Here is a 21,433-nt window from a genome sequence, read left to right on the forward strand (position 1 = left end):
ATCATGCCATGATTATTCTTGTGTGTTTACCATGTTGTTTGTTTCTTTCCGGTGTTGCTTCTTAGTTCCGGTAATGTTGCGATTGTGAGGATTCATTCGACTACTCCCGTTCGTCTTCTTCATGGATTCGTTCTTCTTCCTAGTGGGATTTCAGGCAAGATGACCATTACCCTGGATCTCACTACTATCATTGCTATGCTAGTTGCTTCGTTCTATCGCTTTGCTGTGCTACCTATCTTTTGCTCTTCAAGCCTCCCCAAATATCGATGAACCTCTAACCTTTGTCACCCTTCCTAGCAAACCATTGCTTGGCTATGTTACCGCTTTGCTCAGCCCCTCTTATAGCTTTGCTAGTTGCAGGTGAAGTTGAAGATTGCTCCATGGTGGACAGAGTTATGTTGGGATATCACAATATCTCTTATATTATTAATGCATCTATATATTTGGTAAAGGGTGGAAGGCTCGGCCTTATGCCTGGTGTTTTGTTCCACTCTTGACGCCCTAGTTTCCGTCATAGAGGTGTTATGTTCCCGGATTTTGCGTTCCTTACGCGGTCGGGTGATTTATGGGACCCCCTCGACAGTTCGCTTTGAATAAAACTCCTCCAGCAAGGCCCAACCTTGGTTTTACAATTTGCCTCACCACCACCTACTTTTCCCCTGGGAGTAATTAACCCAAGGGTCATCTTTATTATAGCCCCCCGGGCCAATGCTTGTCTTAGTGTTGGTCCAACCTAGAGCACCGTGCGGGACCATCCCTTGGCAACTTGGGTTACGTCGGTACCTGTACGCTTAGCTTATCCGGTGTTGCCCTGAGAACGAGATATGTGCAGCTCCTATCGGGATGTCGGTGCATCGGGCGGTCTTGCTGGTCTTGTTTTACCATTGTCGAAATGTCTTGTAAACCAGGATTCCGAGACTGATCGGATCTTCCTGGGAGAAGGTATATCCTTCGTTGATCGCGAGAGCTTATCATGGGCTAAGTTGGGACACCCCTGCAGGGTATAAACTTTCGAGAGCCGTGCCCGCGGTTATGTGGCAGATGGGAATTTGTTAATGTCCGGTTGTAGATAACTTGACACCAGATCCGAATTAAAACGCATCAACCACGTGTGTAGCCGTGATGGTCTCTTCTCGGCGGAGTCTAGGAAGTGAACACGGTTTCTGTGTTATGACTGACGTAAGTAGGAGCTCAGGATCACTTCTTGATCATTGCTAGTTGACGTCCGTTCCTTTGCTTCTCTTCTCGCTCTCATTTACGTATGTTAGCCACCACATCATGCTTAGTCGCTGCTGCAACCTCACCACTTTACCCCTTCCTTTCCCATTAAGCTTTGCTAGTCTTGATACCCATGGTAATGGGATTGCTGAGTCCTCGTGGCTCACAGATTACTACAACAACAGTCGCAGGTACAGGTTATGCGATGACCATGATGCTAGAGCGATGTTTGCTTGTTTGGAGTTCTTCTCCGTCTTCTTCTTCGATCAAGGAATAGGTTCCAGGTCGGCAGCCTGGGCTAGCAGGGTGGATATTGTTTGAGTTTTCTGTTTATGATTCATCCGTAGTCGGATGTTGTTTTTGTATGTTGTATTGTTGTATTCATGTGACATTGTATGTATCGGATGTATCCCCACTATTATGTAATGTTGATGTAATGATATCCACCTTGCAAAAGCGTCTTCAAGATGCGCTTCTATCCATGGTGGGACCTTCGAGTTCCTTTAGGATAGGGTCGCATCTTGGGCGTGACAAGTTGGTATCAGAGCCTCGACCGACCATAGGAGCCCCCTTGATTGTTGGCCGTTGTTGAGTCTAAAAAAAAACTATTTTGAGTCTTAGGATTATATATATCGGAGAGTAGGATTCTTTTTACTCCTCAGCCCCTTCGTCGCTCTGGTGAGGACTCCTGACGTAGATGTTTTGTCTTTCCTCTCCTCAAATTTCACTAAAAAAATTTAGGATCACGCGGGTATCTTGGAATCGTTCCGATAGTCTTGTGATGAGAACATTGTTCTTGGTGACTCCTGACATTTAGGGGTTGTGGCAGTGTCCCGGGGATTTGAGCTCCGAGGTGTTGTCGTCACAATTTTATCGTTGCAGTTCTGGAATACCTGAGTTTTGCCGACATCGAAAATCTCTTTTATGCAGTTGTTGGTGAGATAACCTCGACGCCACCCAGTACTGGGGAGTTCGGGAGTATTGCCATAGCTCGTATAATGGATGCTTTTCGAAGGTTGAGGTACACGATTTCCGGAGTTTTCTTGGTTATGTGTTGACGGATGAATACAGCTGGATGTAGGGATTGTTAGTTTGGGTGAGATATATTGCTTCCCCTGTATCCCCAACACCAGATTGCATAACCAGAAAGTTTCAGGAGTTTATAGGTGGGAATTCAAGTAGCTCCTAGAATATCTTTCCGACAGATGCATGATATGGGATTGGGTAAATCTCTATCATATGTTTGTTTCCGGCTTATTCTGCAAGCCAAATCCTTTGTTTTGTTTTATTTGTGGTATTCGAGTTGCTTCGAAGTCAAATGTTGAATCCATACCTTTCCTAAACAGTGTTCTCATATTGCTATGTGAATACTAATCCTTTTTGATCATTGAGGTTGTCATGTTAATTCTTTTCCAACCGGTGCGTTTCTCTTCGAGATGATCCCATCATTCTCCCCATCCGCAAGATCAATTCTAAGTTTTCTCAATGGTGTTTGTTTCGTTCATCCCAAGTTGTCTTTGTTTTTCCCCACCCTCCCACCCTTTTCTTCAAGGACTCACTTATTTTAATCAAGTATCCATTTATTCATGTGAAGTCACTTCACTCTTTTCAATCAATGTTCTGATCCGGTGATCCCTCGTGAAGATGCTCACGAGCTTCAAGTTCATCATCCTTCGTTCTTTTTTCTTCTCCGGTGGATCCAATTCAAGCTTTCAGTGTTGGTCATATTCCTTTCCTCATGTCAAATGCTTTCTCATGCCGGTGCACCTCTCAATCACTCACCTCTTGCTATTCATTTATTCTAGAGTGTTAAAGATATCTTAGAAGGTTTGTGTTTCCATTCTTAATCCATTCAAGCTATTTGGAGATTGTTATCTCATTCAAGCCATTTAATTCAACCGGTGCAATCTCTCTTTAAAATCATTTTCAACGGTGATTTCTTTTGAGTGGGCCCTAACCCACAGGCCTTTTCCCAGGATCTTACCCGACTCTTCGAATTATCAGGAGCGATTCTCAAATTCATTTCCAAGTTTGACGTAAGAATGAATTTCATCAGTCAGATGTTTTCCAAGATCGATTTCAAATTATTTTTCATTGTTGGCTCAACCTCTTTGTTTTTCATTCTCCCGGAGTGTCCCAACAATTCATGGTGGTGTTTCTCATCATCATCCTCAACATTTGAAGACCGAGGAAGAGATTTCTCCTAAAATCTTGGTCCATTCTCTTCAAGATTCATGGTTCTAGCTTCATGCCATCCTCATAATTGTTTTCAATTGTGGGAAATCTTTTCACCCATCCGGAGCATTTCATGAGTTGTTTCCATTTCTTTCCTCCGAAGGCCATCATGTCATAATTCTTCATTCTTAGCGTGTAGCTATCGTTCTCCAAATCTTACCGGTGCATCGTTCAAATACCCTCTAATCAGTTCATGATCTCTTCGTTCTCATGTATCTAAATCGCCTCAAGTATCTTCATTCGTTTTCCAATTCTTCCCGGTGAATTGTGCCTTTGTTACTTTCATTTTCAATTCTTATGGTGGTTTGTTCAGGATTTCTCTTCCTCCGTTATCATATCAAATATTCGTTGTTTCCAAATCCCATCGGTGGTTCCATCAATACCTTCTGAAGTTTACGCTATATCTCTCTTAATCCTTTTTTTTCAATGGGAATAAGTAGTATGCCAAATCCGTTGCTTGGCATCAATTAAATTTGATGAAGGATAATCATACAATAAATCTTATTCTTATTTCCTCGAGGTGACTCAATTCTTTTTACGGAGATTATTCATGATGAATAAATTCTTGATTACAAGTGATTCATCTTTCTTTCCGGAGTTGGTCATCATATCACATTCTCGGTTCGAGAGGCTTCATCTTTCTTTTCGGAGTTCTTCATGGAGGCTCTACATGGTGGTTCATCAAGGATTCTTTTCATTCTTCAATTGTTCTTCAAGATTTCTCTCGAAGTTGTGACCCGTCAAGCTATACTCTAAAATAAACATGGTGCTCAACACATGTTTTTGTTTTGAGGCGTTCAAGTATTCTTCATCTTGCATTCCTAAGTGCAATGCTCCTACCCTATATTTTGAGATGGTATTATATCATTCTTGGCAATTTCCATTCATGTTTCGTGATTCACATGTTGTCAAGAATGAGGTATTTTAAATCCATCAATCTCTTCGTTGGAGTTATCTTGGTAAAGATTTCACCTAAAGCCTTCCCTAAGGAATTGCTATTATGGTGTTTATCAATGATCCAAGTTATCTCTCTATCATCTTGGTGGAAGAAGTTTTTCATCTCTTTGGTGCTCTCAATCAAATCAACGGTTTCCATTAGTGGCCGGTTGTCATCTCATAGTCTTGAGATGTTTTCCATAAGCCCACTACAAGCTTATTCGTTTCGTTGTTGGTTTTCCAACAACTCCGTTATAACCTTCTTGGAAGGGTGCTTTCCAAGTTCTTTTATGGCAGAAGTTGGCATTTTCTTCTCCATTCTTTTATCCCAATGATCTATCTTCTATTCTTTCTTCCGGAGGCATGGTGATGTTGCTCTCTTCACTCATCATCTCGAATTGTGAGGATCGTGTTCTTTTCATGCTTATCCATTTAACCGGAGTGTTGTGTCATCTCTTTAAGTTCTTTTCATCCTATCAAGTCTTGCATCTCTTTTCAGCCGGGGTGTTGTCTGAATTTGTTCTTCCTTGTTCCTTGTTTATCTCGTTTCAACCAAAGCGGGTTCAATTCCTCCTTGTCCATTGTTCTTGTCATTCAAAGGTTTGCAACCTCCAAGGTTCACATGGTGCTCCTTGTTTCTATTTTCTACCGCAGTGCTCTCAATTGTGTTCAACTCCGTCGTGTTCTTTCATTCAACTTTTCAACCTCTCAAGGTTCTTTGGTTTCACTATTTTGTCGAAGAAGCAACTTAGTTCTACCTCCTCTCTTCCTCTTCCATTTCTCTCCGGTGCCATCCTAGATCTCGGGACGAGGTCCTCTTGTAGTGGTGGAGTGTTGTAACGCCCCGGATACAACTTTCCATATTCGTAACTCCAACTCTTGCCATTTCCGGCTATGTGATATGTTATTTCCTTCGTGTTTGGGTTTTTGTCTTTTGTTTTGCATTTTGTTCATGTCATGCATCTCATTTCTTTGCATCATTTGCATTGCATCATGTCATCATGCAACCCTTTTTAAAACTCATCTAAATAAAATCGTATGGATCTTCGGTCCATTTAAATTGAGGGAAATGCACATGGTGATTTCTCTTTATAACATATATCCTCCCAATATTATTAGGGAGCTATAAAACTAATATTCCATTGTTTTGGAATTAACCATAACACATTTGCATATGAAACTCCTCTCGTCTCTAAATTATTTAAATCCTCCATCCTTCTCCCCTTGCTCCAAATCTAGTTGTGGAGCTTTGAAATTATTTCAAAGTAGTCACATGCCATTTCAGTTAACTTCAGGTTTAATTGAACCTCCAAATAAATCCCTTGGCTCTTTTGTTTTTCTGAAATATGGAAAAGAAACCCCTTTTCTTTCTTTTGGCCAGCCAAGCAGGCCTCCTGGCCTTTCCCTTCCATCTGAAGTTGCCCCAAGGTCAAGCTGGGCCTCCAGGCGACCGAAGGCCAGCCCAGCCTCTCTCCCTCGCTAACCCTAGTGCCAGGGGAGAGCCTCCTGCTCGATCCCCATCTCCCTCCCGAGCGCCGTCACGCAGGGAGAGGGCAGCGCTAACCCCTCTCCTGATCCATTTCTCTCCCTCGATCCCCTCGCTCGTCCTCCTCCAAACCCCGGCGTCGCTCCTCCTCTGCCATGGCCTTCCTCCTGATTCTCCTCGTTGCCACCAACCCGCCTCGACCTCACCGCCAGCAGCAGCTACTGCACCCTCTCACCGATGCCGCGCCCGGTCCTCCACCGCGCCTCGCCTTCGACCTCGGATTCCGCGTCCCATGGCCTCGAGCAACCCAGCAGTTGAGCCACGCGCCTCCCCCGCCTTGGATCCGGTCATCCCCGCGCCTAGTCCCTCTGCTGCTCCCCTGCTTCGCACCTGCAGTCGTCGTCCTCCACGCCGTCTTCCGCGCCCGGCCTCTCCCTTGCCTCGCTAGTGCCTGTCTCCGGCCACCACGAGCGCCACCAGCAGCAGCTTCAGGACGTCCCCGCCGCCAAGTCCCTTGCTGCCTCTCTCTGCTTGCGACCTCCTGCCTCGTTCCCACGCCGCTCGTCGCCAAAAGTTAGCAGGAGGAGCCCGGCCCCGCGACATCCTCTGCTGCACCTCCACCAGGCGACCTCACCTGAACCTTGCCGGTGAGCAGCCCGCTAGGACAGGCCAGTCCCGCTCGGAACCAGCCTCTTCCATGCGCCAAGTCCTACGGCCGTCGCCCCTGCATCGCGCCAATTCCTTGCATCGTGCCCCTGTTGCTGTAGACGCCAAGTCCAACGACCATCGAGCGTGGAAGTCGCCAAGTGCCACCACCAATACCTCTGAATTCGCCAAGTACACCACCGGCAAGACTACAACACTGTAACGGCAAGGTCGACTATGTTTTGCTGCCTCTCTGGATCGCCAAGTTCCACAAGATACAAGTACCACGACGACCGTTGTTCGCCAAGTACCATGACGACGAGGACCGCCAAGTTCGTCTACCGCCGTCAAGTGTACGACTACACAACGAACCGCGAAGTTCCACAAGATAATGTGTACCACTACCGTCGCCCCGAAGACGTTGGATTCGTCAAGTACCTCTCCGAAACGAACGTGTACAACTACTTCCACTACCGTCGCGAGAACGACTACTTCCACTACGGCCCGTGTACCACTACTTTCTTCGTCGAACTTGACCCGCTCCTAAATGCACGCTTCGAAGGTATAACAGCCGAGATGACCGCCGAATGCATGTGTTGAATGAGATGTCCGTGTTTGCACCATGATCAAATTGTCGCTTGCGATGCCCCTCTTTTGCCATGCCACCGACATGGGGGACACCCGGTATCCGGGATTACTCCCCATCTCTTGCGTGTCCCACACATCCGCACACTTCTCGTTTGCATCGGTATCTCAATCAAGTTACCGGAATCGATATGTTGCCGTGGCATCATTTTCGGATTCGTTGCCGTGGCACCCATTTTGTTCCGCCACGGTGTCAAATGCCTCATAACATGCTCATGTCAACATTTTCATAAAAATTGCATAAAACTTGTTCATGTCATCCGCATCATGATAACAACAATTAAAATGTTTAAAATTGTGTTTGCATTAAAATGCTAAATGCATGAGGTTTTACCGGAATTGTTGTCTGTTGTTTCCGGCCTCATTTAAACTTGCCTAGATGTGTAGTTTACTTATGCTTCACCTCTTGCCATGTTAATTAACATTTAATAATTGTTGAGTATCTTAACCGAGAGTAAACTAAAATAATTCGATGTGGTGTTCCGTCAATATGCAACTCGTTGCATATTGAGCTCCACTTAACTTGTAGTATTGTTTGTTGCACTTTGCCATGCCATGCCACATTAAACCGGACATGCATCATACTTGATTGTGCATCATGCCATGATTATTCTTGTGTGTTTACCATGTTGTTTGTTTCTTTCCGGTGTTGCTTCTTAGTTCCGGTAATGTTGCGATTGTGAGGATTCATTCGACTACCCCCGTTCGTCTTCTTCATGGATTCGTTCTTCTTCCTAGCGGGATTTCAGGCAAGATGACCGTTACCCTGGATCTCACTACTATCATTGCTATGCTAGTTGCTTCGTTCTATCGCTTTGCTGCGCTACCTATCTTTTGCTCTTCAAGCCTCCCCAAATTGCGATGAACCTCTAACCTTTGTCACCCTTCCTAGCAAACCATTGCTTGGCTATGTTACCGCTTTGCTCAGCCCCTCTTATAGCATTGCTAGTTGCAGGTGAAGTTGAAGATTGCTCCATGGTGGACAGAGTTATGTTGGGATATCACAATATCTCTTATATTATTAATGCATCTATATATTTGGTAAAGGGTGGAAGGCTCGGCCTTATGCCTGGTGTTTTGTTCCACTCTTGCCGCCCTAGTTTCCGTCATACCGGTGTTTTGTTCCCGGATTTTGCGTTCCTTACGCGGTTGGGTGATTTATGGGACCCCCTCGATAGTTCGCTTTGAATAAAACTCCTCCAGCAAGGCCCAACCTTGGTTTTACCATTTGCCTCACCACCACCTACTTTTCCCTTGGGAGTAATTAACCCAAGGGTCATCTTTATTATAGCCCCCCCGGGCCAATGGTTGTATAAGTGTTGGTCCAATGTAGAGCACCGTGCAGGACCATCCCTTGGCAACTTGGGTTACGTCGGTACCTGTACGCTTAGCTTATCCGGTGTTGCCCTGAGAATGAGATATGTGCAGCTCCTATTGGGATGTCGGCGCATCGGGCGGTCTTGCTGGTCTTGTTTTACCATTGTCAAAATGTCTTGTAAACCGGGATTCCGAGACTGATCGGATCTTCTTGGGAGAAGGTATATCCTTCGTTGATCGCGAGAGCTTATCATGGGCTAAGTTGGGACACCCCTGCAGGGTATAAACTTTCAAGAGGCGTGCCCGCGGTTATGTGGCAGATGGGAATTTGTTAATGTCCGGTTGTAGATAACTTGACACCAGATCCGAATTAAAATGCATCAACCGCGTGTGTAGCCGTGATGGTCTCTTCTCGGCGGAGTCCGGGAAGTGAACATGGTTTATGTGTTATGACTGACATAAGTAGGAGCTCAGGATCACTTCTTGATCATTGCTAGTTGACGTCCGTTCCTTTGCTTCTCTTCTTGCTCTCATTTGCGTATGTTAGCCACCACATCATGCTTAGTCGCTGCTGCAACCTCACCACTTTACCCCTTCCTTTCCCATTAAGCTTTGCTAGTCTTGATACCCATGGTAATGGTATTGATGAGTCCTCGTGGCTCACAGATTACTACAACAACAGTTGCAGGTACAGGTTATGCGATGACCATGACGCGAGAGCGATGTTTGCTTGTTTGGAGTTCTTCTCCGTCTTCTTCTTCGATCAGGGAATAGGTTCCAGGTTAGCAGCCTGGGCTAGCAGGGTGGATATTGTTTGAGTTTTCTGTTTATGATTCATCCGTAGTCGGATGTTGTTCTTGTATGTTGTATTGTTGTATTCATGTGACATTGTATGTATCGGATGTATCCCCACTATTATGTAATGTTGATGTAATGATATCCACCTTGCAAAAGCGTCTTCAAGATGCGCTTCTATCCTTGGTGGGACCTTCGAGTTCCTTTAGGATAGGGTCGCATCTTGGGCGTGACACTAATTTAGTTGTATCTTCATCTAAACAGCCCCTAGTTTTATTTCCGTGCTCTTTACTTTCTTGCAAGCTTACCCAAAAACACCTACAAAGTACTTCTAGATTCATACTTGTTCTAGGTAAAGCGAACGTCAAGCATGCGTAGAGTTGTATTAGTGGTCGATAGAACTTGAGGGAATATTTGTTCTACCTTTAGCTCCTCGTTGGGTTTGACACTGTTACTTATCGAAAACTGTTGCGATCCCCTATAATTGTGGGTCATCAAGACCTTTTTCTGGCGCCGTTGCCGGGGAGTCATAGCGTGGGGTGAATATTCTCGTGTGTGCTTGTTTGCTTTATCACTATGTAATTGTTATTTGCTGTTCTTATTTGTTCTCTATCTTTAGTTATGGATATGGAACACGAAATACCAAAAAAATTAGGTGTACTTGCTACTCATGGAGATGGGGAACCTCCTAAAACCCTCGATGCTGGTTATGTGAAAGATATTATGTACTACTTTAATAATCCTGAGAAAACCCGATTCAATTATGTAATGGGAGTAACGTTGGATCAACGTGAATACTTTAGGGATTATCGCTTAACACAAAAAGGGAAACTATTATGGGATCAAATTCATATATTGAAGTGGTATGCTTGGCAACTATGCGTGAGTTATGATTATACTTGTTGCTCTAGGATGAAGGCTCCACACCTCCCCTTTTCATTCAAATTTAATGATAATAAAACCTTAGCTTCTTATGCTAATGGTATATATGATTACTATGATGTGGAACAAATAGAAGAATTTGTTGCTTTTATGGGTGCTTATGAAATTGAATCTATGTGTAAAGAGTTTGAAGATTTTGATGATGCTATTTATAGATCTGAAAATTTAGCTATCCTCAAATATTGCTATGAGAACTATGAATACAATTACGAAATTAATGCACTTATTAAGAAAGTCTCCGCTGTCCAAGAATAGACTAATATTTTGCAGGAATCTATGGAAGAAGTTGATGAAACTGTGAGCTCATTGGATGAAAAAGATGATGAGGAGAGCGAAGAACAAAAGGAGGAAGAGCGGATTGATCACCCATGCCCACCTTCTAATGAGAGTAACTCTTCAACTCATACATTGTTTAATTCCCCTTCGTGCTTACCGAAGGATGATTGCTATGATGATTGCTATGATCCCGTTGATTCTCTTAAAATATCCCTTTTTGATGATGCTTGCTATGCTTGTGGCCAAGATGCCAATATGAATGATGCATATGGAGATGAACTTGCTATAGTTCCTTATGTTATGAATGAAATTGTTGCTATTGCACCCACGCATGATAGTCCTATTATCTTTTTGAATTCTCCCGACTACACTATATTGGAGAAGCTCGCACTTATTAAGGACTATATTGATGGGTTGCCTTTTACTACTACACATGATGATTTTGATGAATATAATATGCATGTGCTTGCTGCTCCTACTTGCAATTATTATGAGAGAGGAACTATATCTCCACCTCTCTATGTTTCCCACACGATAAAATTGCAAGAAACTGTTTATACTATGCATTGGCCTTTACTATGTGTGCATGAATTGTTCTTTTATGACATGCCGATGCATAGGAAGAGAGTTAGACTTTGTGGTTACTTGATAAATGTTACTTTGTGCTCACTACTAAATTACAAATCATTGTTAATTAAAATTGGCTTTGATATACCTTGGGATCCGGGTGGATTCATTACTTGAGCACTGTATGCCTAGCTTAATGGCTTTAAAGAAAGCGCTGCCAGGGAGACAACCCAGAAGTTTTAGAGATTCATTTATTTCTGTCGAGTGCTTTCATATAGTTTAAAAACAACAAAAATAAAGAGGGGAACCCAAAACTTTTCAAAAAGAGAAGTGAAAGTGAGAGAGACGAGCATTGTGAAAGTGGGGGGCGTCCTTGAACTTTGTTCATGCCCATGGGAACTTTGTGAATCTTAATTACAGAAACTTTTCATCAAAAATAATTATCCCCTTATAATTCCATTGTATTATAAAAATAATGTGCCAAGGTTTGCCTTTAGGATGTTTACAATGCTTGTTGGTTTGTACGATGCAGGACAGAAACTTTGGCTATAGTACGCAATTTTACATTTTTAACTGGAACGTCAATTGGTTCTGATTCCTTTTGCACTGTCTTGCTATACAATTTGTTAATTTTCCTAATTTTGGTAGAATTGTTGGGGTACCATAAGTATGGTGGATGTTCAGATTACTACAGACTGTTCTGTTTTTGACAGATTCTATTTTTGATGCATAGTTTGCTTGTTTTGATGAATCTATCAATTTATATTAGTGGATTAAGCCATGGAAAAGCTATATTACAGTAGACACAATGCAAAAACCAAATATGAATTGGTTTGCAACAGACTTAGAGTGGTGATTTGCTTTATTATACTAACGGATCTTGCCGAGTTTTCTGTTGAAGTTTTGTGTGGATGTAGTGTCTAATCGAGGATGTCTCGATATGAGGAAAAGGAAGAGAGGCAAGAGCTCAAGCTTGGGGATGCCCGAGGCACCCCAAGTAAATATTCAAGGAGACTCAAGCGTCTAAGCTTGGGGATGCTGGGGAGGCATCCCCTCTTTCTTCAACAAGTATCGGTATGCTTCGGATTCGTTTCGTTCATGCATTATGTGCAAATCTTGGAGCGTCTTTTGCATTTAGTTTTCTTTTTTATTTTATGCACCATGCTGGTATGAGATGGTCCTTGGTTGATTTATAGAATGCTCTATGCACTTCACTTATATCTTTTGAGTATGGCTTTTTAGAATGCTTCATGTGCTTCACTTATATCATTTGAAGTTTGGATTGCCTGTTTATCTTTACATAGACAATCGCCATTTGTAGAATGCTCTTTTGCTTCACTTATATTTGTTAGAGCTTGGGCATATCTTTTGTAGAAAGAATTAAACTCTCTTGCTTCACTTATATCTATTTAGAGAGATGACAGGAATTGGTCATTCACATGGTTAGTCATAAAATCCTACATAAACTTGTAGATCGCTGAATATGATATGTTTGATTCCTTGCAATAGTTTTGAGATATAAAGATGGTGATATTAGAGTTATGCTAGTGGGTGACTGTGGATTGTAGAGACACTTGTGTTGAGGTTCGTGATTCCCGTAGCATGCACGTATGGTGAACCGCTTTGTGATGAAGTTGGAGCACAATTTTATTTATTGATTGTCTTCCTTATGAGTGGCGGTCTGGGACGAGCGATGGTCTTTTCCTACCAATCTATCCCCCTAGGAGCATGCGCGTAGTACTTTGTTTTCAATGTCTTGTAGATTTTTGCAATAAGTATATGAGTTCCTTATGACTAATGTTGAGTCCATGGATTATACGCACTCTCACCCTTCCACCATTGCTAGCCTCTCTAGTACCGCGCAACTCTCACCGGTGCATTACACCCACCATATGCCTTCCTCAAAACAGCCACCATACCTACCTATCATGGCATTTCCATAGCCATTCCGAGATATATTGCCATGCAACTTCCATCATCATCATATACATGACTTGAGCATTCATTGTCATATTGCTTTGCATGATCGTAAGATAGCTAGCATGATGTTTTTATGGCTTGTCCGTTTTGATGTCATTGCTATGCTAGATCATTGCACATCCTGGTACACCGCTGGAAGCATTCATATAGAGTCATATCTTTGTTCTAGATATTGAGTTGTAAGTAAATAAAATTGTGATGACCATCATTATTAGAGCATTGCCCCAGTGAGGAAAGGATGATGGAGACTATGATTCCCCCACAAGTTGGGATGAGCCTCCGGACTTTATGAAAAATAAAAGAGGCCAAAGAAGCCCAAATAAAAAAAGGCCAAAGAAGCCCACCAAAAAAATAATAAAAAAATAGTAAAAAAGAAAATAAAAATGAGAGAAAAAGAGAGAAGGGTCGAGCAATGTTACTATCCTTTTACCACACTTGTGCTTCAGAGTAGCACCATGTTCTTCATAGAGAGAGCCTCCTATGCTTTCACTTTCATATACTAGTGGGAATTTTCATTATAGAACTTGGCTTGTATATTCCGATGATGGGCTTCCTCAAATACCCGAGGTCTTCATGAGCAAGCAAGTTGGATGCACACCCACTTAGTTTCAGTTTGAGCTTTCATACACTTATAGCTCTAGTGCATCCGTTGCATGGCAATCCCTATTCACTCACATTGATATCTATTGATGGGCATCTTCATAGCCCGTTGATACGCCTAGTTGATGTGAGACTTTATCCCTTTTTGTGTTCTCCACATAACCCCCACCATCATATTCTATTCCACCAATAGTGCTATATCCATGGCTCACACTCATGTATTGCGTGAAAGTTGAAAAAGTTTGAGATTATTAAAGTATGAAACAATTGCTTGGCTTGTCATCGGGGTTGTGCATGATTAAATACTTTGTGCGATGAAGATAGAGCAAAAGCCAAACCATATGATTTTGTAGGGATAACTTTCTTTGGCCATGTTGTTTTGAAAAGACATGATTGCTTTATTGGTACACTCGAAGTATTATTGTTTTTATGTCAAATTATATACTTGCTTTGAATCACTCGTGTCTTAATATTCATGCCATGATTAGACATATGATCAAGATTATGCTAGGTAGCATTCCACATCAAAAATTATTCTTTTTTATCATTTACCTACTCGAGGACGAGCAGGAATAAAGCTTGGGGATGCTGATACGTCTCCGTCGTATCTATAATTTTTGATTGTTCCATGCCAATATTATTCACTTTCATATACTTTTTGGCAACTTTTTATATTATTTTTGGGACTAACTTATTGATCCAGTGCCCAGTGCCAGTTCCTGTCTGTTGCATGTTTTATGTTTCGTAGAATATCCATATCAAACGGAGTCCCAACGGGATAAAAACGGACGGAGCTTATTTTTGGAAAATATGGAAAATTTCCGAAGAAAAATCCATGCGAGACGGTGCGTGAGGTGGTCACGAGGTAGGGGGGCGCGCCCCCTACCCTCGTGAGCCCACCGTAAGGCGGTTGACGCTATTCTTTTGCCGCAAGAAAGCTAATATTCGGAAAAAAAATCACGGTGAAGGTTTCAGGCCAATCGGAGTTACGGATCTCCATATATACACGAAACGGTGAAACAGAGCCATAACAGAACGCAGAAACAGAGAGATAGATCCAATCTCGGAGGGGATCTCGCCCCTCCCAAGCCATGGGAGCCAAGGACCAGAGGGGAAACCCTTCTCCCATCTAGGGAGGAGGTCAAGGAAGAAGAAGAAGAAGAAGAAGAAGAAGAAGAAGAAGAAGGGGAGCTCTCTCCCCCTTGCTTCCGGTGGCGCCGGAGCGCTGCCGGGGGCCATCATCATCACCGCAATCTTCACCAACAACTTCACCGCCTTCATCACCAACTCTTCCTCCCTCTATGCAGCGGTGTACCCTCTCTCTTACCAGCTGTAATCTCTACTTAAACATGGTGCTCAATGCTATATATTATTTCCCAATGATGTATGGCTATCTTATGATGTTTGAGTAGATCTGTTTTGTCCTAATGGCTATTTGATGATCCTAATTGGTTTGAGTTGTATGTTTTATTATTGGTGCTGTCCTATGGTGCCCTCCGTGTCGCGCAAGCGTGAGGGATTCCTGCTGTAGGGTGTTGCAATACGTTCATGATTCGCTTATAGTGGGTTGGTGAGTGACTGAAACACAAACCCGAGTAAGAGGGATTGTTGCGTATGGGATAAAGGGGACTTGATGCTTTAATGCTATGGTTGGGTTTTACCTTAATGAATCTTTAGTAGTTGTGGATGCTTGCTAGAGTTCCAATCATAAGTGCATATGATCCAAGTAGAGAAAGTATGTTAGCTTACGCCTCTCCCTCAAATAAAATTGCAATAATGATTACCGGTCTAGTTATCGATTGCCTAGGGACAAATAACTTTCTTGTTGACAAAAGCTCTCTACTAGAACTAATTTAGTTGTGTCTTCATCTAAACAGCCCCTAGTTTTATTTCCGTGCTCTTTACTTTGTTGCAAGCTTACCCAAAAACACCTACAAAGTACTTCTAGTTTCATACTTGTTCTAGGTAAAGCGAACGTCAAGCATGCGTAGAGTTGTATCAGTGGTCGATAGAACTTGAGGGAATATTTGTTCTACCTTTAGCTCCTCGTTGGGTTCGACACGCTTACTTATCGAAAACTGTTGCAATCCCCTATACTTGTGGGTCATCAGGAGTGCACCATCGTCCGGACTGTTCTCCTCTTCGGAGACAGGTTGGCGAATTTTACCCTTGGCGTCATCTGATGTCGGCTCCGGACTATGTTTGTCCCTTGGCTCATCCTGCTCCATCGCTGGGTCCATGGGGTCGTCGTTTCCTTTGGAGTCGACTGGGGTGTTATTCTTTCTTGCGCTATTGTCGCTGTTTTTACTGTGGCGAGATTTAGAGCGGCGCCTACGGTGCCGCTTTGGTGGCTTATCGTAGGGATTATCCTTCATTGCATCATCACCATCGCCTTCTTTCGGTGTTTCCACCATATATATGTCATATGACGAGGTGGCAGTCCAGCTCCCATTGGGCGGTGGTTCCTGTTCTTCTCCCGCATCATCGTAAATACCGTCGGCGTCTTCGGAGTCGAAATAGAGCATGTCGGTTAAGTCATCGACAGTGGCTATGAAGTGGGTGGTGGGTGGGGAACAAATTTCTTCGTCGTCTGCTTCCCACTCGAGCCGAACATAGTTCGGCCGGGAATCTCCTGACAAGGAGAGAGTCCTTAATGAATTTAGGATATCACCCAAGGGCGAGTGTTGAAAAATATTTGTGGAGGTGAACTCCATGACCGGTGCCCAATCAGATTCGATAGGCACGGGCGTACGCGGTTCGGATCCTGTAGCCGGAGGCGAGTTCGAGGGTCCGATGACGCCATCCTAACGGGAGGTGGGATTAGTGTTCGGCTCCAACGCTGATGAGTGTGCGGCCTCCATGGCGTGGTCCATCCACCCGTCCTTGGAAGGCGCGATCTGCTCCGGATTGATTCCCAGGGCCGCCGCAGGTGCGATCTCCCGAACATTGTCTGATGGCAGATCTAAGTCATGCTCGTCATGACTATTCGGCGTACCTGACATGGGGTCGAATCCGTCGAAGATCAAGTCTCCGCGGATGTCGGCAGTATAGTTCAAGCTTCCAAACCTAACCTGATGGCCAGGGGCGTAGCTATCGATCTGCTCCAAGTGGCCAAGCGAGTGGGCCCGCAATGCGAAGCCGCCGAATATGAAAATCTGTCCAGGAAGGAAAACCTCCCCCTGGACTGCGTCGTTGAAGATGATTGAAGGTGCCATCAAGCCTTATCGTGACGACAAAGTGGAACTCTCAATGAAAGCACCAATGTCGGTGTCAAAACCGGCGGATCTCGGGTAGGGGGTCCCGAACTGTGCGTCTAAGGCTAATGGTAACAGGAGGCGGGGGACACGATGTTTTCCCCAGGTTCGGGCCCTCTTGGCGGAGGTAATACCCTACTTCATGCTTGATTGATCTTGATGATATGAGTATTACAAGAGTTGATCTACCACGAGATCGTAGAGGCTAAACCCTAGAAGCTAGCCTATGATTATGATTGTTGTTGTTCTACGGACTAAACCCTATGGTTTATATAGACACCGGAGGGGGATAGGGTTACACAGAGTCGGTTACTGAGAAGGAAATCTACATATCCGAATTGCCAAGCTTGCCTTCCATGCAAAGGAGAGTCCCATCCGGACACGGGACGAAGTCTTCAATCTTGTATCTTCATAGTCCAACAGTCCGGCCAAAGTATATAGTGCGGCTGTCCGAGGACCCCTTAATCTAGGACTCCCTCAATTACCACCGGTGATGCGTCCCCCCTCTGGCAGGGCGCCGGAACGGGATCCCGATTGGTTTTTCATGGATGTAGAGGCTTGCAGCGGCGAAACTCCCGATCTAGGTTATTTTCTGGGGGTTTCTATATTTATAGGAATTTTTGGCGTTGGTTTCACGTCGGGGGGTCCATGAGTTAACCATAAGACTGGAGCACCCTCACTGGCAGGTAGAGCGCGCCCTCCACCCTTGTGGTTGGCACGAGACTCTTCTGGCCCAACTCTTTTGCTTCGGGGGCTTCTTCTGGTCAATACAAAATCATCATAAAATTTCAGGTCATTTGGACTCTATTTGGTATTCCTTTTCTGTAAAACTCAAAAACAAGGAAAAATATAAACTGGCACTGGGCTCTATGTTAATAGGTTAGTCCCAATAATCATATAAAATAGCATATAAATGCATATAAAACATCCAAGATGGATAATATAATAGCATGGAACAATCAAAAATTATAGATATGTTGGAGACGTATCACCGACCGCCGCCCAGCCGGAGACTCTTCCCCGACGACGTCGTCCACCACAACAGCTCGTCGTCCCTCATCCACCGCACTAAATGAGGATCCGTTGTTGATCTCGACGTCCCGCCCAGCCGCCCCGTCCTCCACCTCCAAGGATCTTCCCTGACGTTCGCCTCGTCTATCGCACCACCTCCATCCCCACGACACCGTCTTGACCTGCCCCAACGGAATCGTAGCACCCTCACCAATTCCTTCGATGAAGCCGAGGCCTACTCGGCGCCACCAAGGAGGTTCTGAACTCATTGCTGCATTTTATCTTTTATTCAATCTCACAGGGCTGCCGGTGCTCGATACTGAGCAGCCATGGAGGGTCTCCATCGACGGTGCCATCGCCGACCACTTCATACACGTCGTCTCTCCCCCATGTCGTTGTTTCCTCGGTGGCGACTTCCACACCAACACTAGTTGCTGCTGCTCCGGCTCTCGCTCGCGTTGCGGCTCTGTTCTTGTTGTCGGTTGCGCTGCTGCACCACTCTTGCTTTCGTCCGTGCTGCTCCTCTGCTCTACTATTACTATCGGTCGCGCTACTGCTCCGCTCTTGCTCTCGTTCATGATGCTGCTCTGCTCTTGATCTCGCTCACGCTACTGCTGCATGACCTCTAGCAGCTAGAGGAGTTGCTGCTTTAGCACTCCCTTGCGGTGCTGCTGCACAAGTTGCTCTCTGCTAGTGCATTCCCTGCTCGAGCGGCTACTGATTTAGATCACCGCTTCTTTGCTACTAGTGCTCGAATGCCCTAAACTTCTATTGCAATGCTCTGCTACTAGTTCAATCAGCTTCGATAGTAAAATTTAGTTTCGACTATGAAGTTTAGTTCCTTTAGTTAAGTTCAGAGTGAACAGTATTTACAGCATCTATCGGAGCGGCTATGGCGCGGCTGATACATTTTACATCTAGCACTTTTTGGAGATGTATTTTACAACATCTATTACAGATGATACTAGAGTCCCACTTTAGGTTAATGTTGTTTGTCTTGTCCTACTTCAGCCTCCCTGCCGTACACCTCATCGGAGCTGCTCCAGCAACGAAATGGTCCATCACAGCAGAGCAGTACCCTCGGCGCCATATCCAGAGGCCTCAGATCTTCTTCCCCACATCCGATAGTCACACAAGCATCACCATCCTCCACGTCCAACCCAATGATGCTGAGGTCGACAAGGCTATGCCAAAGAGGTTGTACACTCGTCGCATCACTTTGTTACTCTGCATTCATGTCGATCCCTTAGGGATTCTTTGGTTCAAAGCACTTGCAAATCTAGAAATAAATGAATTGTGGTCATAAAGTTAACTGGGAGAAAATAAATGCTCTTTTGAACCACAATTTTAATCGATTTAGCAAGATAACCATTATATGATACTAATGGACCAAATTAAGCTCACAAAATATTTCGAGGGCAGGCTTTAGCCTGTTGAAGACTGCCTACTAGAATCACCACTCGTTCAAAGAAAAAGTGAAGGAAAACATAGGAATTGGAAACTTTACTATGGTACTACTATTCGTGCATTTGGTTAGAAGGAATGGAGCAAATCCAAACTGGAGGATTTTTTTCCTTTGGTGTCTCTTTCAAAGAAAAGACGTAGGACTTTTAATATCCACTTGGGCGTCCTTTTCAAATTAATATGCATGAAGAACAAGACTAACTGCATTACTGGCATAATAATATTCTTATTTTTTTCATTTTCACGTGGTTTGACTTTAATTTGACCATGTTTCTCCATTCCTGTGTTCTTCCAATTCATGTGAACCAAACACCCAGGTTGACAGAAATCCTATGTTTGCAAATGCTCTATTTTGCACATGCATTCCTATCATGTTCCTGTGTTTTTCCTATCCCTGCGTTTATAGAATCCTCCAATTCTAAGGATCCCTTACAGATTTACATCATTCTCAGATAGGTGCCAGAGAAAACTCTGTGTGTTATGTCCTGCTCCTGTCGTGCCGTCATCCACCCCACCCGAGGTGCACCATCGACGAAGGCGTTCACTGCAGCAGAGATTCCCCCCTGCAGACTTTCTTTCGCCGCCTCTGATCATCTTCCCATTGCCGGCAGCCACGCCAACTGCATTACCATCATCAACTGAGCAGATGTACCTGGCAACTACACAGTTCTGGAAGAGAAGTCACACTCTTTCGTGTCTACTTATGTTATACCTCGGTTATTATTACCTGCTACTTTATCGTCCTGTTCACCTCTTAGACTCCGAGTCAGGTCCAAACTAATGTTCGAACTTGAGTTTTAAAATGCCTATGGGGGCACATATCGAGGCAGCAACGAATAGTATCTGTCTACTATCTGGTTCATCTGGGGTCTTCTATGAGGTTCATGATGGGCGGGAAATAAACAGTAGATGATCCATCGTCTACCTTTTTTAACTGAAGTTATAATCTACCTGCTATCATTAGTTTTGGATCTATCCACTCGTTTGCTACCATCAGTCTTAATTTCTGCATGCACCCCTTAGGCCTTACATAATCTAACTATGTTTTGTTATTATGCATGTCAGTTATTGTACACAATCGTACTAAACATGTAGAGAAAAAGAGAAGACTGTTGTGTGGGAATATAATGTCATGCAGACGCCGCTCCATGGTGGGCGAAGTGGGGCCCCCTCCCGCCATTCCAGATTGTATTCCAGAGGAAGGTAATTGTTAATAGGGGGATTCAGAGGGAGTCGACCACTCCTATTTACCCCTGAGGTGTTTGCTCTAGCCTGGCATGCTGATGTTGGTCATATCATGCATATGGCACATCGCATTGCTTACATTATACATCTTATTTGTCATCGGCTTAGTTTAGATTTGCTTTGTGTGAATGTCACCTGTTTGGTTTCTATATCATACTCCCACCATTCCTAAATATTTGTCTTTTTAGTGATTTCAACAAGTGACTACATACGGAGCAAAATGAGTGAATCTACACTCTAAAATATGTCTATATACATCGGTATGTGGTAGTCCATTTGAAATCTCTAAAAAGACAAATATTTAGGAATGGAGGGAGTATATGGGAATTATGCAATGCCATCTTCTTTAGCCAGGCATCATATATGTGAATCATGCAATGTCATCCCGTTTAGCTAGTCATCGTATATGTGAGTTGTATCGTGCCATATTATTTTCGTAATCTATTCCATTTGTCAACAATGTTTATACATTCATCCACTCTTCCTGTGCATCAGCCATTTGAGTCGGTCATGGGTAAATATGGAGTGAAAACAAGGTCTTCTGAGCAGTCAGTGCTACCTGTTGATGCAGATTTCTTGCTGGTTACAGATAGCTCCTCAAAGGAGGATTCAGAGATAGATGACCAGTCGTATCCCCCCCCCCGAGGTGCATGCTCTAACTTGGCGGGGTTATATTGCTCATATCATGCATATGGTGTCTTGCATTGCCATGCCATCTGCTTAGATTAGACATGCTTTGTGTGAATGCTTCCTGTTTGCTTTCTATATCAGATATGTGAATTATGCAATGCCATGTTTTTTAGCCAGTTATCATATA

Source organism: Triticum aestivum, chromosome 5B (assembly GCF_018294505.1).
Source record: "Triticum aestivum cultivar Chinese Spring chromosome 5B, IWGSC CS RefSeq v2.1, whole genome shotgun sequence".
NCBI classification, from domain to species: domain Eukaryota; kingdom Viridiplantae; phylum Streptophyta; class Magnoliopsida; order Poales; family Poaceae; genus Triticum; species Triticum aestivum.